Here is a 13,894-nt window from a genome sequence, read left to right as displayed (position 1 = left end):
CTCTATTTCTGCATAGACAAATAATAAATGGATAAAAAATGACCATGGTATATATTCATTCAGGTGCCATAGTATTAAAGTTTTTTCCTCCGGCCCTATTTTATGAAAACTCAAGTCTTTACTGCTCTCTGCTGTCAAACAAGGTGAATCTCACTAACATAATGTAGCACTGGTAGCCTATTAGTATCATTCTGTTCAGACACAATGGTTGGGTTCAAATCAGCATAAATTATAGGCAGTACAACCACCATAAAGCATAAAGCATGATTAGTATAAATAGGGAGAAATCTGCTTAATTGTCATGTAACTAATATTACAAATAAGTCAATTTAATTATGCAAAATAGAAATATTAAAATAGAATTTTTAAGTTTAATTCTGTAGTTAATTATATTGTAAGCACTGGAGATTGAAATTCAAACAAGCCAAAAGCTGCTATGACACATAACAAATTCATTATAATGTAAACTAATCAATTCTTACCAATTTTTATAAAATCGTATTATGAAACAATTCTGTAAACTACAGCTGCATGTAAAATAAAAAGTAAAAAATGCTCAGTATGAGGTCTCCAGTAGGGGGCAGCAATACATTATCAGCGCTGTCCGTGGTGCTGAAACAACTCAAGTCATTGAAGCCAGAGAGTTTTCGACTAGGTTCTTTGCTGTCTAAAATTTCGCCAGCATGCTTCAAAAGCTCTATTAATCTACTTGTATCACTAAAAGACCTTCACAGTTAAATTATATTATAAACGCACACACACCAAAGAGAGAGAGAGAGAGAGAGAGAGAGATCATGGCTTGTTGGTTTAGGGGTTTTATTTTCTAAAGTGAGATTTCATTGGTATATATTCTTGCTGCTTCTTCTTCTTCCTTTCCTCAAACTTAATATCTGTTTCAATAGGACATACATCAATGTCAAGCCATTCCATAAGTGATAAATGCTCTGCTTATGCAGTGCGTGTGATATTTAGATATTTTATTGGAATGACAAAACCGAAATATTCCTCGTATCACTTTATTTTTTATTTCCAAATTTGCAAATCTCATTTTTGAAAGAAGCCAGCCTAAGACCAATGCAAATGGTAAAACCCTTAAATCAGGATTGACTGCAAAGTAGGCTACAAACATAAAAATGATAACAGCACTGCATTACAGTATCTGAATTTAAAGATTTTTTCCCCCATTTTTGCATCTCAGCATTAGGTTTTTTTTAAACAAAAGTTTTAGTTCAGTATCAGTTTATTTTTTGTAATCAATAGGCTATTAATGTCTCTTTTTGCGCTCTCTCTCTCTGTAGGCTATACATTGTTAATTTTTATAGTCTCATGAACGTGCAGTCAAGCACCAACAGCCAAGGTCATGATTTTTGTTAAATAATGCATTAAATTTCATTTTGTTTTTCACCATACCCAGTCGCATACCCCCAGAACACTTGGAATATACGGCGTGTGACGCATGGGATCATTCTGTGATACTTTTGTGTCTTTTTTTAAAAAGCTTGATGCTGGTCTCTATTAACTGCCATTATGGATGAACGTGAGCGGGGTGTATTTTTTTTAAATCTCCTTTTGTGGTCAGAAAAGGAAAGAAGGGCATACAGCATTAGAACAACACCAGGGTGAGTAAATGACTATTTTCATTTTAAGGTGAACCAACCCTTTTAAGATAATATAAATAGAAAGATTACTCGTTTATCTTTTGTTTAAGCATTGAACTCAAACTGAGGCAATGAAGAAGAGCTACAGCTCTAGACTGAGGCCATCATGAGTGCTTTTTTCTCTTTTATGTTTCTTTTATGGGGAGGATTATAGCTATAGGAGATGATAAGTGACTTTATTGCTTTCCACTTCACAGGTAATAGTAGAGGAGTTGAATATGATCAGTCTTCAGAGAGACTGACAGGGCTGGAAGATGAAACCTAGATGAAGTTACTGCAAACCTTCTCGGTAACACTAACATGAATAATACAATTATTTATTACAATTATACCACATTACAGTATTTATTGTGAATGCCTTTAGAATGCGTCTATCATTCTATCTCTCACATTATCTTCTACTATATATGTTGGCACACAATCGTCCCTGGAAAGGAAATGTGGATTAGAAAACAACCCCTGAACACTTAGACTACCTGACAGATGATAGTTTAATAAAACCAATTCTGATTGGTTACAGTGAGATGTTTAGCAGGACAAAACATTGAGAGGTCCTCATCATTTTCACCTGTACAGCATGTCTCCCTCAGGACCGCATTGCATTATGGGTAAAATTAAATAAATTAGAATGATGTAACAAGCACCTTAGATGTATATTTGGATTTGAAATGTCACATGACAAATGTTCAGTAGCTGAATTCAGGCAGCATCACTTGCATTGTTCACAAAGAATGCAATCCCAGAATGCATTGTGGCAAGCTCAGAGAAAAAAGAAATAAATAATTAATGATTGTGGAAAAGTAAGAATATTGTTTATTTAGCAAATTTAGAAAACTATTAATAAACAGTTATATCAATAATATGATTAAAAATTAATTAGAATATTAGAAATGTTGATTTTTTTTTAAATATATTTTGATATTGTTCATCAATATGTTTATCATTTAGAAACTTTTAATGATATATTTGTATATATAATAAATCTAACTACTATATATATAATCAATTACAATTAAATGTATTAATAAATTAAAACAAACAAATAACCACATAAGTTAGTCACTTATATTTAAGAAAATCCAGAAAAAAGTTTAATACATTTATCATTTAAAAATATTCTTTTTTTTTTTTTTTTTTGTATTTTTAATAAATAATACATTTGTTTAAAAGTTAAAATAATTAAACTCTAAATACAGATAATAATATCTTTTGTGAACACTACTAAGTGATTCATTGACTCATTGGCCAATAAATCATTGTTTTAAACAGTTAATGTAAATGAATCATCTGAATAAACTGATTCGCTATTACAAACCATCTGAACCTAATAGTTGAATTACTCGACCATAGTTTGCCACTTCTAATAGAGATAAAATAATGCTAAATTTTTTCTTAAAATCTCAGTAGGCTAATTGTTCTATGAGTTAATCTTTCCTTTTCAGGTCTTTCTTTCCTAGTTCTACTGGACCAAATCTTAGTGACCCACAAGATATATGTTGACATCCCACTGCTGTTAAAAGGCATGGGCCAGCCAATCACAGGGCGCCACGGTTGCGGTTCCAGTTCCAATGTTCTGCTCCACGGAGCAGGACGTCGTCTCTTTCCAGATGGCAGTATTGGTGGCTTCCCTCCATGAAATGTAATGGATAGTATAGAAACTTGAAGACTTCACGCTCTCTGAGCGGGACCGTGTTCTGTGTGGGCCAAAGAGAGGCAATATCCTGCCTGGGCACCCAGCTGATCCTGTTGATGGCTGAATGAAGGTGTTTTATGAGGGGGCTGATACAACTCTGAGGCTTTGGACAGGTTGGGAAGCATCACAGGCTTTGTTATTTGGACAGTGTGAATCTGTCATTCTTGTTCCCAAATAAAATTAAGAGACTTCAACAAAATAAATGCCTAAATAATTGGCTAACTTAATAATTGTAATTAATTTCAGTTATGTTTAATGGTGCAACGCTTAAATATTTATATTAGTACCAAAGTTGTAATGCCTGGTTGACTACGCTATGCTACACTGTACTTGAACTGCCTAACAAGCTTAGCATAGTTTGAAGTTTGAAGGGTTGTTGGATTTTCTCCTAAAATCGAGAGGTCCATCTATCATTGTTTTCCATGTTCGTAGAGTTAGTCTGTGGAGTAAATATATAGGCTATAAATTGTATGTGTACACGGCTTTTTAAAAATGGCGGGTGCCGGTGTTTCACGTGCGTTCGGCCAATCAACATACATTTAAGTCACTGGTAGTTTCTATAGAGCTGGTTTAGACCCTACTCTTAAGTAAGAGCTAATTTAGTCCCACCAAAAGGAGTTCCTAGAACTAAAATCGTTCCTAGTCCCTGTGGTGCGAACACAGCAAAATCCAGGTACTTCAGCCAATAGTTTTAGGAACTATGAAAAGGTTCCTCTGGTGCAAAAGCCCCTAATGGGCTATATGCACGGTTACTTCCTGGTTGTCGTTAAGCCAGCTTGGGCATTTCCGGTGAACTGTTAACTGTTAATTCTGTACTCACTGTACATCGACACAAAACCATGAGTGGTTGACTTTTTAATGTTGTATTCATATTTTAATGCAGTTATCACATTTACCTAATTTGCCAATGAACCAGTTTTATTGATTGCAATAAAGACGAAGCTATTGGAACCATTTAAGAAATGCCGTGTCTGTAATTAGACACACACACACATTTTTTTTTCCAGCATTTCAAATGTTATTTTTAATGTGATGATCTGAAACATTACTTGTTCATCCTTCTGAGATTGTCCCCATTGTAAAACCGAACGTTTAAAAATGTAGGAAATTCAACATTTGATAGAAAACACTTATTTAAAAATAAAAAAGGACATAATTACGACTATAACCAGCAGGTGGCAGCAAAGTAGCATTTATTTGCGCATATATCAGCCATTTCCTCTAATCGTTTTTCATTTCGTTTTTGGCTAAATATTAATTATTATAAAATAACTAGGTTTAAAAATACATTATGTCAATGTGAAGTATGAAGTACTCACAAAATCGTATGAAAAACAATAACGTCTTGTGAATGAATTACACAGAGAGCGAGCACCGCGCTTTCCCTTTGTAACAGCGCAAGATCAATGATTTTGGCACACTTGTGAAAACTCACATTTTGTTTAATGAATCAAACTAAAGTGCACAATAAATATTCAATTTTTGACGCTTTTTTTTCCACATGAAAGTGTGAAAACTGATGGTCGAATTGAATTTAGCAGAGGAGGAACATGAGGTACGTCTTTATTTATTTATTTTTTATGCTGTCTTACGTTTGAATGACTAAATTAATGCTATGCCTGACTATTTAAGTGACTATATTCTGATTATAAACTAAGTATTACACCACTGATGCTCAACACACCAGCAAATGACATCTCACCGGAAGTTTTCGAGCTATCTTATATTATTGCGGAAGTTCTGAAGAACGCTCCGTGCATATAGCACTCACCCTCATGTCGTTCCACACCCGTAAGACCTTCGTTCATCTTCGAAACACAAATTAATATTTTTGATTAAATCTGAGAGGTATATGACTCCTCCATAGACAGCAATATAATCACCAATTTCAAGGTCTTAAGTATTATTAAAGACATCGTTAAAACAGTCGACGTGACTGCTGTGGTTCAATCTTAATTTTATGAAGCGACGAGAATACTTTTTGTGAGCAAAAACAAAACAACAATAATAATAATAATTAATGACAGAATTTTTATTTTTGGGGACTCTTTAACACATGTAAATACCTCTCACATTTTCTTTCAGAAAGAATTCTGATGTTGCTGGGTCACCTCGCGTTCGTAATGTATTCTCCACCTGTTGCTGAAAACAAGATGATACATTCAGCTCCGGGTGCTTTTCAAACAACAAACAAATAAAAATGCTTTCAAGAAATACTGCAAGGGCTTGTCTGCCAGGATTCCCAGCATCCCTGCATCCTGATGCCTCGTGAAAATGACGAAGCTGCCAAGAAACTTGACATGACATCACATATATCAAATCATCTTTGCGTCACGTAGCGTTACTTTTCTCACTGCTTTTCAAGCGGAGGACAGCAGATGGCGCTAGTGCGCTTCACAAAATGGAAATCATCCTACGCAGAGCTGCTGTTGAGAATAAGGCTATTATACGGAGGATTCGGAGGGCATTCAATCAGGTAGCGCTCAGGTTGAGCTGTGAGCGATGCTTTGATGCTGGCAAGAGCTGGAAAGCGATGTTTTCTTATAGCACCAGATGAATTTGATCCTGCTTATGCAAGCAGCCTTGAATGCACGCGGAGTGGGAGGCGAGGCGCTCTGAGGAGACTTCCGGCGAGAGCCGCGCGCAATGCAGAGCTGTTTGTTTACGTTTAGCATCTGAGAGGATACTGATGTACCATAAGTACTGCTAAAATCCCTCAGAATCATCTAGTGTGTCTCTGCGTTGTTGAGGAAGTAGCAAACTGGTTTGTGGACATTGTGTGGACGAGCCAGTTCAGTTCTTTCTTTCTCTTTCTTTTTTTCTTTCTTTCTTGTCAAGAGTACTAAAGGCTCTATAGTAGGTCCTACTACAAGATTTTTAAATACAACTAAATTACAAGGTAAATAAATAAATTGCAAGAATATACAGTTACATACACTTACAATACATAATTAAATTCGTAGACCTATATAAATTATAAACTTAAAAAAGTTAAGTTTGTATTTATTTGATTAAATAAAAGAGCCATCACAGTCCTGTTTTTAAATATATGTTTTATTAAATGAATACACTAAATCAGTGGTTCCCAACCACATTCCTGGAGGCCCCCAAACACTGCATGCTTTCCATGTCTCCTGTATCAAACACACCTGATTCAGATCATCAGCTCATTAGTAGAGACTCCAAGACCTGAAATGGGTGTGCCAGACAAAGGAGAGATACAAAATATGCAGTGTTGGGGGGGCCTCCAGGAACGTGGTTGGGAACCACTGCACTCAGTAATACAAAAAAATGCATTTAACTTTAAAATCAATTTAATAATAAAATAAGTTTATAAAATTAAAAATTGAAAAGAAATAGACAAAATGTACAAGAATATGCATTGAAGGACATTCACACCTGTTTTTATGTCAGATCTTCTTTTCAGGCGAGGAACTGGGGATTTGCTTCATACGAAAGAGACTTTTTGAAAAGATGATAATAGGTGAGTCTCTTTCAATTTACTTTTGACATTGTTTGAATGCTTTATGATTTGTAGGTGTTTTTTTCTCTATTGTAGAAGGACAAGATGCTTTGAAAATTTCAAAAAACTTCTTTCAAACAATTTTACAATTGAAAAAGTAACTTAGACATTTGTATTGAACACATTCAAGGGTGCTAAAAAGAAGGGCAGTCTCAACAAAAAAGATGATCCAGAATGTTGCAGCAAGAGTGGTCTTTATCCGAAGAGAGTGCATGTCACACCAACCTTCATAAACTTGCACTGGTTGTCAATTGCCGCTCACATCAAATTCAAGGCACTGATGTTTGTATATATAGATGTTTGTCTATACCTAAACTCACTACTTCAGACTTCCAGAAGCTTACATTCTGCAAGTGAACGGCGTCTTGTGGTGCCATTCCAAAGAGGCACAAAGTCACTTTCACAGACCTTTACCTTGACTGTTCCAAGCTGGTGGAATGACCTGCCTAACTCAACCCAAGCTGCTGAGTCTTTAGCCATTTTCAAGAAATGGCTGACGCATCTTTTTTGTCAAACTGACCCATTAATACTAACACTTACTATTTAAAAAAAACTAACCGGGACTAACTGGGACTAGTCACAGCACTTGCATATTGTTGCCCTATTGTTGGTTTGATTACTTTTGTTTGTTCTCCTCATTTGTAAGTCACTTTGAATAAAAGCGACTGCTAAATGATTAAATGTAAAAAAACAAAAAAAGTTTTAGTTTTAATAATAATTAACCCCTGGGACTTAGAAGTTTCAGTAGTTGAAGAAACACCCAATAATATATATTTAGGCCCTTTGAAGTCAAGTTTGAAGTTGTCAGTCATGACTGAATATATTACACTTTATTATCTGCAGAAAGCACCCATCCTGGGACTGCGGGTGTTGAAGAGGAGTGCAGACGGGTGTTATCAGTACAGATGATGAATGGCCACACTCTGTCGGACTGACATATGCGCGTTGTGGCAGATGGGACCCGGGTCAGTCGGCGGACGACGTGGTTGGACAGAGAGCATGTCCTTCCGCTCCCAGCTATAAACGATACGCAAACATATTTGGTGTCATTGTGTACCCTGTGGTATTAGCAAATGCCACTGTATGCTAACATTAATAGAGCCCATACACTTGTACGCTGGTAGTTTTTCTAATACCTAAACATCTTTTAATACATCCAAACATTTTTTACATTTTCAACTTTCTTTAGGGTGTAATGTTGCTTTTTAAGCATAAAAAAGGTCTGCAAAGTTACAAAGCACAAAGTCACTCCAAAGGGAGTTATTGTGATGTACTGTATATATGCGTGTATGTATGTGTGTATATATATATATATATATATATATATATAAATATATATGCTATATTGCCAAAAGTTTTGGGACACCTGCCTACATGCACATTAGGGCTGCACGATTTGGAGAAAAAATCTAATTGCGATTTTTCTGGTTAAAATTGCGATTTGCAATTTTATAAAACAAATGAAGAAAAAAAAAAAAAAGATAAACAATACCAGGCTTGTTTTCCTTGTTTGCAGGGCTGCAGAATTTGGCCCAAAATTTTGTGCTAATATATTATTTTGACTAATTATTTTTATTATTATTATCATTATTCCTAAATAAAAATATTATACCAAATAAGAAATATTACTGTTGTAACAATTTGCATTATTAAAGTATTAAGCATTAGTATTTAATTATAAATATAACCATAATAATTAGAAAATAACATTTAAAACTTGTATGCCAAAATGTGGGGTTACCTGTTAACATGCAAGCAGTATGTCTATAAATCATTAGAAAGGTCTAAGGATTTATTATCAAATATTATATTATTATGATAAAAATCTGTCTCAATAATTATTTTTGTCAGGAGGTATGCAAAATCAAAAATGGAGTCCATTTATTTAATATGAACTACGTGCCACTTATGCATCCACTGTGGAAAAAAAACCCTGTATACTTATGTACGCTGGAGAAAAACATGATAAATGATAAAATCAAGCACCTATTGAGTTCTTAAGAGAGAGAAATTATTTTTCCTATTTTTACCCTGAATAGGATTGAGTGAGCTTTACTTGGTGCTAAACATGTCTGTTTCATACTGGACGCCGGAGGGCGCCCTTGAGCAGATACTCCATACACTCCAAATATACGCAATATAACAAACGCTGTTCCAGGAAATCCCCAATGGGCATCATGCTATGGCTGTGACTGAATAAAAAGAAGGTAGAAACGCTTTGATTGATTAAACATGAATAAAATAAACAGACGACTACAACAATACATGGTTTATATGTTTTCTTCAAGCCTTCTTGTGTATTTCCGTAATAATAAAGTATATTTATAATCCAGTGCTAATCAAAATGCTATTTCAAACACTCAACTGACGTTAAAAACACATTTGGAGTAAAAACACATTAAATGTTGTCTTTTGTTAGAAAAGAAGTTCATAAAGGCTTCTCATGTTTGGAAAGTTTGTATATTTGACGTGTGTTGCTTTTTCTAATGCAGTGCTCTCAGATGGAGCGTCATTTACTACTGATCACAGAGCAGCTCTTCACTAACACGCTGTGTACATATTTATATCATTAAAAATCGCAGCCTTTGCGATGTCATAATCGAACTAAGCCAAATCGCGATTTCGATTCAATTACGATTAATCGTGCAGTCCTAGTGCACATGAACTTTAATGACATCCCATTCATAATCCGTAGGGTTTAATATGGAGTTGGCCCACCCTTTGCAGCTATTACAGCCTCAGCTCTTCTGGAAAGGCTTTCCACAAGGTTTAGGAGTGTGTTTATGGGAATTTTTGACCATTCTTCTAGAAGCGCATTTGTGAGGTCAGGCAGTGATGTTGGACAAGAAGGCCTGTCTCACAGTCTCCGCTCTAATTCATCCCAAAGGTGTTCTGTCGGGTTGTGGTCAGGACTCTGTGCAGGCCAGTCAAGTTCCTTCACACCAAACTCGCTCATCCATGTCTTTATGGACCTTGCTTTGTGCACTGGTGCGCAGTCATGTTGGAACAGGAAGGGGCCATCCCCAAACTGTTCCCACAAAGTTGGGAGCATGAAATTGTCCAAAATGTCTTGGTATGCTGAAGCATACCACTGGAACTAAGGGGCCAAGCCCAACCCCTGAAAAACAACCCCACACCATAATCCCCCCTCCACCAAACTTTACACTTGGCACAATGCAGTCAGGCAAGTACCATTCTCCTGGCAACCGCCAAACCCAGACTCGTCCATCAGATTGCCAGACAGAGAAGCGTGATTCGTCACTCCAGAGAACACGTCTCCACTGCTCTAGAGTCCAGTGGCGGCGTGCTTTACACCACTGCATCCGATGCTTTGCATTCTCTATGCACTGTTCTTGAGCTAATCTGCAGAAAGTTGGTGACTTTTGCACACTGTGCACCTCAGCATGCGCTGACCCCGCTCTGTGATTTTACGTGGCCTACCACTTCGTGGCTGAGTTGCTGTTGTTCCCAATTGCTTCCACTTTGTTATGATACCACTAACAGTTGACTGTGGAATATTTAGTTGTGAGGAAATTTCACAAATGGACTTATTGCACAGGTGGCAACCTGTCACTATACCACACTTGAATTCACTGAGCTCCTGAGAGCGACCCATTCTTTCACAAATGTTTGTAGAAGCAGTCTGCATGCCTAGGTGCTTGATTTTATACACCTGTGGCCATGGAAGTGATTTGAACACCTGAATTCAATGATTTGGAGGGGGGCCCCTTATATATATATATATGTATATATATATATATATACTGTATATATGTGCGCGCTGTTTCTGAACTCCCTGAAATGTCTCCATTGTAGTCTTGAGTTTTCTTCCGAGAGCAAACACAATATCACAATATTCCTCATTTAAATAATTCCTGCCCAAGACATACATAAGATAAAGGGGGCGGGGCCTGGTTGAGTTGAGTTAGTAGTGTGTTGAAACTCGTGGTTATGTTTAAAAGGCAGGGCATTTTAAACATTATGCAGCCTTCGTGTTTACCAATCACAACACAGTGGTCCAGCCGACCAATTAGAGCACATTGTGCTTTTCAGAAGGAAGGACAGGAATTAAACAGTGTTACTGACTGGGAAGAGAGAGAGGTGCTGCAACAATGTCAAATATGTGAAAAATAATGTTTTTGAACACTCAAGCATGAAAACCTAAATTAGTAGAGCCCAAAAACAAAAATCAAGACTTTGTAAAAGGGCATAATAGATAATCTTTAAGATAAGCCAATCAAAACAGAGATCCTTTACATATATGTCTTAAAGGTACAGCAGCAAAAACGGTCTAATTACAAGAGTAAGAAAGAGGGTTAAAAAAAAAATTGAAAAACTATATTATTTGGTATATGAAGTCTCAACTAGTGGTCTTCAGGAGAAAAGATGCAGTCATTATTTTTTTTGCATGTGGTGGCGCAGAAATTCCACAGGAATTTTAGGTGTTTTTTAAATGGAAGTGCTTGAGTATATAAAATTTTTTTTCTTTTTTATCCATGTTATCATGATGGTTTGCAATGCAATTTAAGAAGAAAATCAAATTTGTTTAGCCTCTGAATCTGCTGAGATGGACTGCTATTGGATCCCATATAATTATTACAGCTTGTATATTAGAATCAAATTATATTTTCCATAATTTCAGAAGCAGGTTTATGGCAATCAATTAAGAATAATAACAAAAGCGCTTCTGTTGAGAGTGTTGCAGTGGCTTCTCCGCCTTTGAAAGCCAATAGATCACCACACCATTGTGATATTTCCAATTTCCCCTTAATGCTAAATCAATATCCACACATGAGCAGCCACACTTACATATTAAGATACATTATGCAGCCAAACAGAATAAATTCTAGGTTATATGAGACAGACAATTTTTGGAGAACACAAGCTTGAGTAATTTGAGCCTCTTGTCAAACGCAGCATTAAATCAAATGTTTCATTTTCAGGCATATTTCTGTCTCTCAGAGGCTAATGAATGCAGACCATCTTCACATAGCTCTGGTGACTCTATTCTGTATGGAAGCTTGTTTCCACCATGGAAAAAAATAATGAATTTCAAGATTACGTCTTACAATTCTGACTCTTTTTCTTAGAATTGTGAGATAAAAACTATAGCAATTGCAGGAAAAAAGTGTCTGAATTGCAAGATAAATTTGGAATTGCGAGAAATAGTCAAAAAGGTGAGACATAAACTCAAAACAGTGAGAAAAATACAGAATTATGAGATATAAACTCACAATTGCGAGAAAAAAGTCTGTGTTGCGAGATATAAACTCGGAATTGTGAGAACAAAAGTCAGAATTATGAGATATAAACTTAAAATTGCGAGGAAAAAAGTCAGAATTGTGAGATAAAAAGCTGCAACCTTTTAATATTTTTATACCGTAGTGGAAACAAGCTTCCATCATGACTTTTACCACCAGATGATGTAAAATGCATCACTTTTGACAGCTGAAAGGCTTTCAGGAAAACTACAGATTCAACAAATCCATATTTTTGTATCACCGCCCACGGACAGTCAGATCGGCAGAGGATTATAAACAGAACAGTTATTGTAAGGGTAGGTTTATCACTGAAAAGTGTATTTTTTTTACTTTGTTTACTCTTTATACAGCATTATGATAAAAATGGAACATGGCAACAGCTTTCTTACTTGTACGTGACAGCGTTTTGCCTTAGGCGGAACTGACAGAACGTCAGTTTCTTTCAGTTTTCCCCCTCCATTTGGCATAAAGCACTGTGTTCATGGTCATCCAGTTTCAAAGGTGGAATACAAACACTGAGGTTTTTCAGATTTTCTGTTGTGGCATTCTCCCCATATTTACGATTCTTAGCAGCCTTTAGCTGCTGGATCTTTCAATGGAAACTGAACTTACTCCCACTAAACGTTTACTCTTTGAATTCTTGCACCCTGGAACAATACAAGTCGACACCATTATGACTAAAAGTTTGCTAAGAAGTATTTCCTACAAAAGCAAGGAGTATCCATAGCAGACTGGTGGGAGTGGCATTGGACAGCAACATGCCCAGTGCATAAATGGAATTTAATTGTAGATTTTTTGGTTTACTGTATAGCTTCAGAAGACTTGGAATAACGTGCTCGTGTGAGTCATATGAACCACTTTACATTTATAGTGCTTTTTTTTTTTTGGCATTTTGGAGCTTGACAGCACCAGTTCTCCATCAAAACTTCTCTTTTTGTGTTACACAGAAGGAAGAAACTCCTACAGGTTTAGAATGACAGGAGGGTGAGTAAATAGTTTTCATTTTTGGGTTAACCGTTTCTGTAAGGTGGTTAAAAATGTCCAAAGAGTACTCTACTTTTTTTTTAGTTGAGTCTGACTTTGAGCAAAACAGGTGAAATGCTACATAATGTGTAAATCCCCTTACGAAAAAGACTTCATTTTATGAAGTATACTTAAGTAATGTTCAATTATATTTTTAAGTATACTTTATGTAGTAAGTATACTAATATCAATGTACTAGTAGTAAACTTGTAAGTGTACTATTTCAATACTGCTTGGGACTAAATTGGCCCACTTTTAGTATATAAAAGTATACGTTTAAGTGTACTATAAGTGTAAAAGTAACTTTAAGTGCACAAATAGTTCAAGTTTTTCATTTGTACTGCATCTGCACTACAATTGATCTTATAAGTATACTAGTAGTTTACTATTTTAATACTAGTAGTACATTTCTTAGTTTATGAAAGTACACTTTGAAGTGTACTCTCAGTAAACTACTAGTTTAGTAGTTTTATTCTGCAAGTATACTTGTAAGTTTTCTTTAAGTGAACATTACATTATACATATAGTTTATTATTTATATAATATTTTTGCACTTTCAGTATACTACTGTTTCAATTTAGGTATTAACTTGAAATATACCTTTAAATGTACTTTAACTAATTTCATAAAGAAAGGCAACATTTTAAACAAAAAATTGAGAAAATTGCATTTTTGTCATATACTATGCCTGGTTCAGATTCAGAACGATGATGCAGATTTCAAAACACAGATGTAG

At 35.6% G+C, this 13,894-nt stretch overlaps 1 long non-coding RNA gene across 1 annotated transcript; it reads left to right on the top strand.

Moving 5' to 3' along the window:
• Positions 1-5,719: 5,719 nt before the first annotated feature.
• Positions 5,720-9,143, top strand: LOC127520434 (uncharacterized). The gene is made up of 3 exons (XR_007932115.1): positions 5,720-6,250; positions 6,766-6,835; positions 7,718-9,143. It is a non-coding gene; the product is annotated as an uncharacterized LOC127520434 (long non-coding RNA).
• Positions 9,144-13,894: the final 4,751 nt, after the last annotated feature.

Source organism: Ctenopharyngodon idella, chromosome 10, assembly GCF_019924925.1.
Source record: "Ctenopharyngodon idella isolate HZGC_01 chromosome 10, HZGC01, whole genome shotgun sequence".
NCBI lineage: Eukaryota > Metazoa > Chordata > Actinopteri > Cypriniformes > Xenocyprididae > Ctenopharyngodon > Ctenopharyngodon idella.
This window is presented reverse-complemented; position numbering and strand designations above follow the sequence as displayed.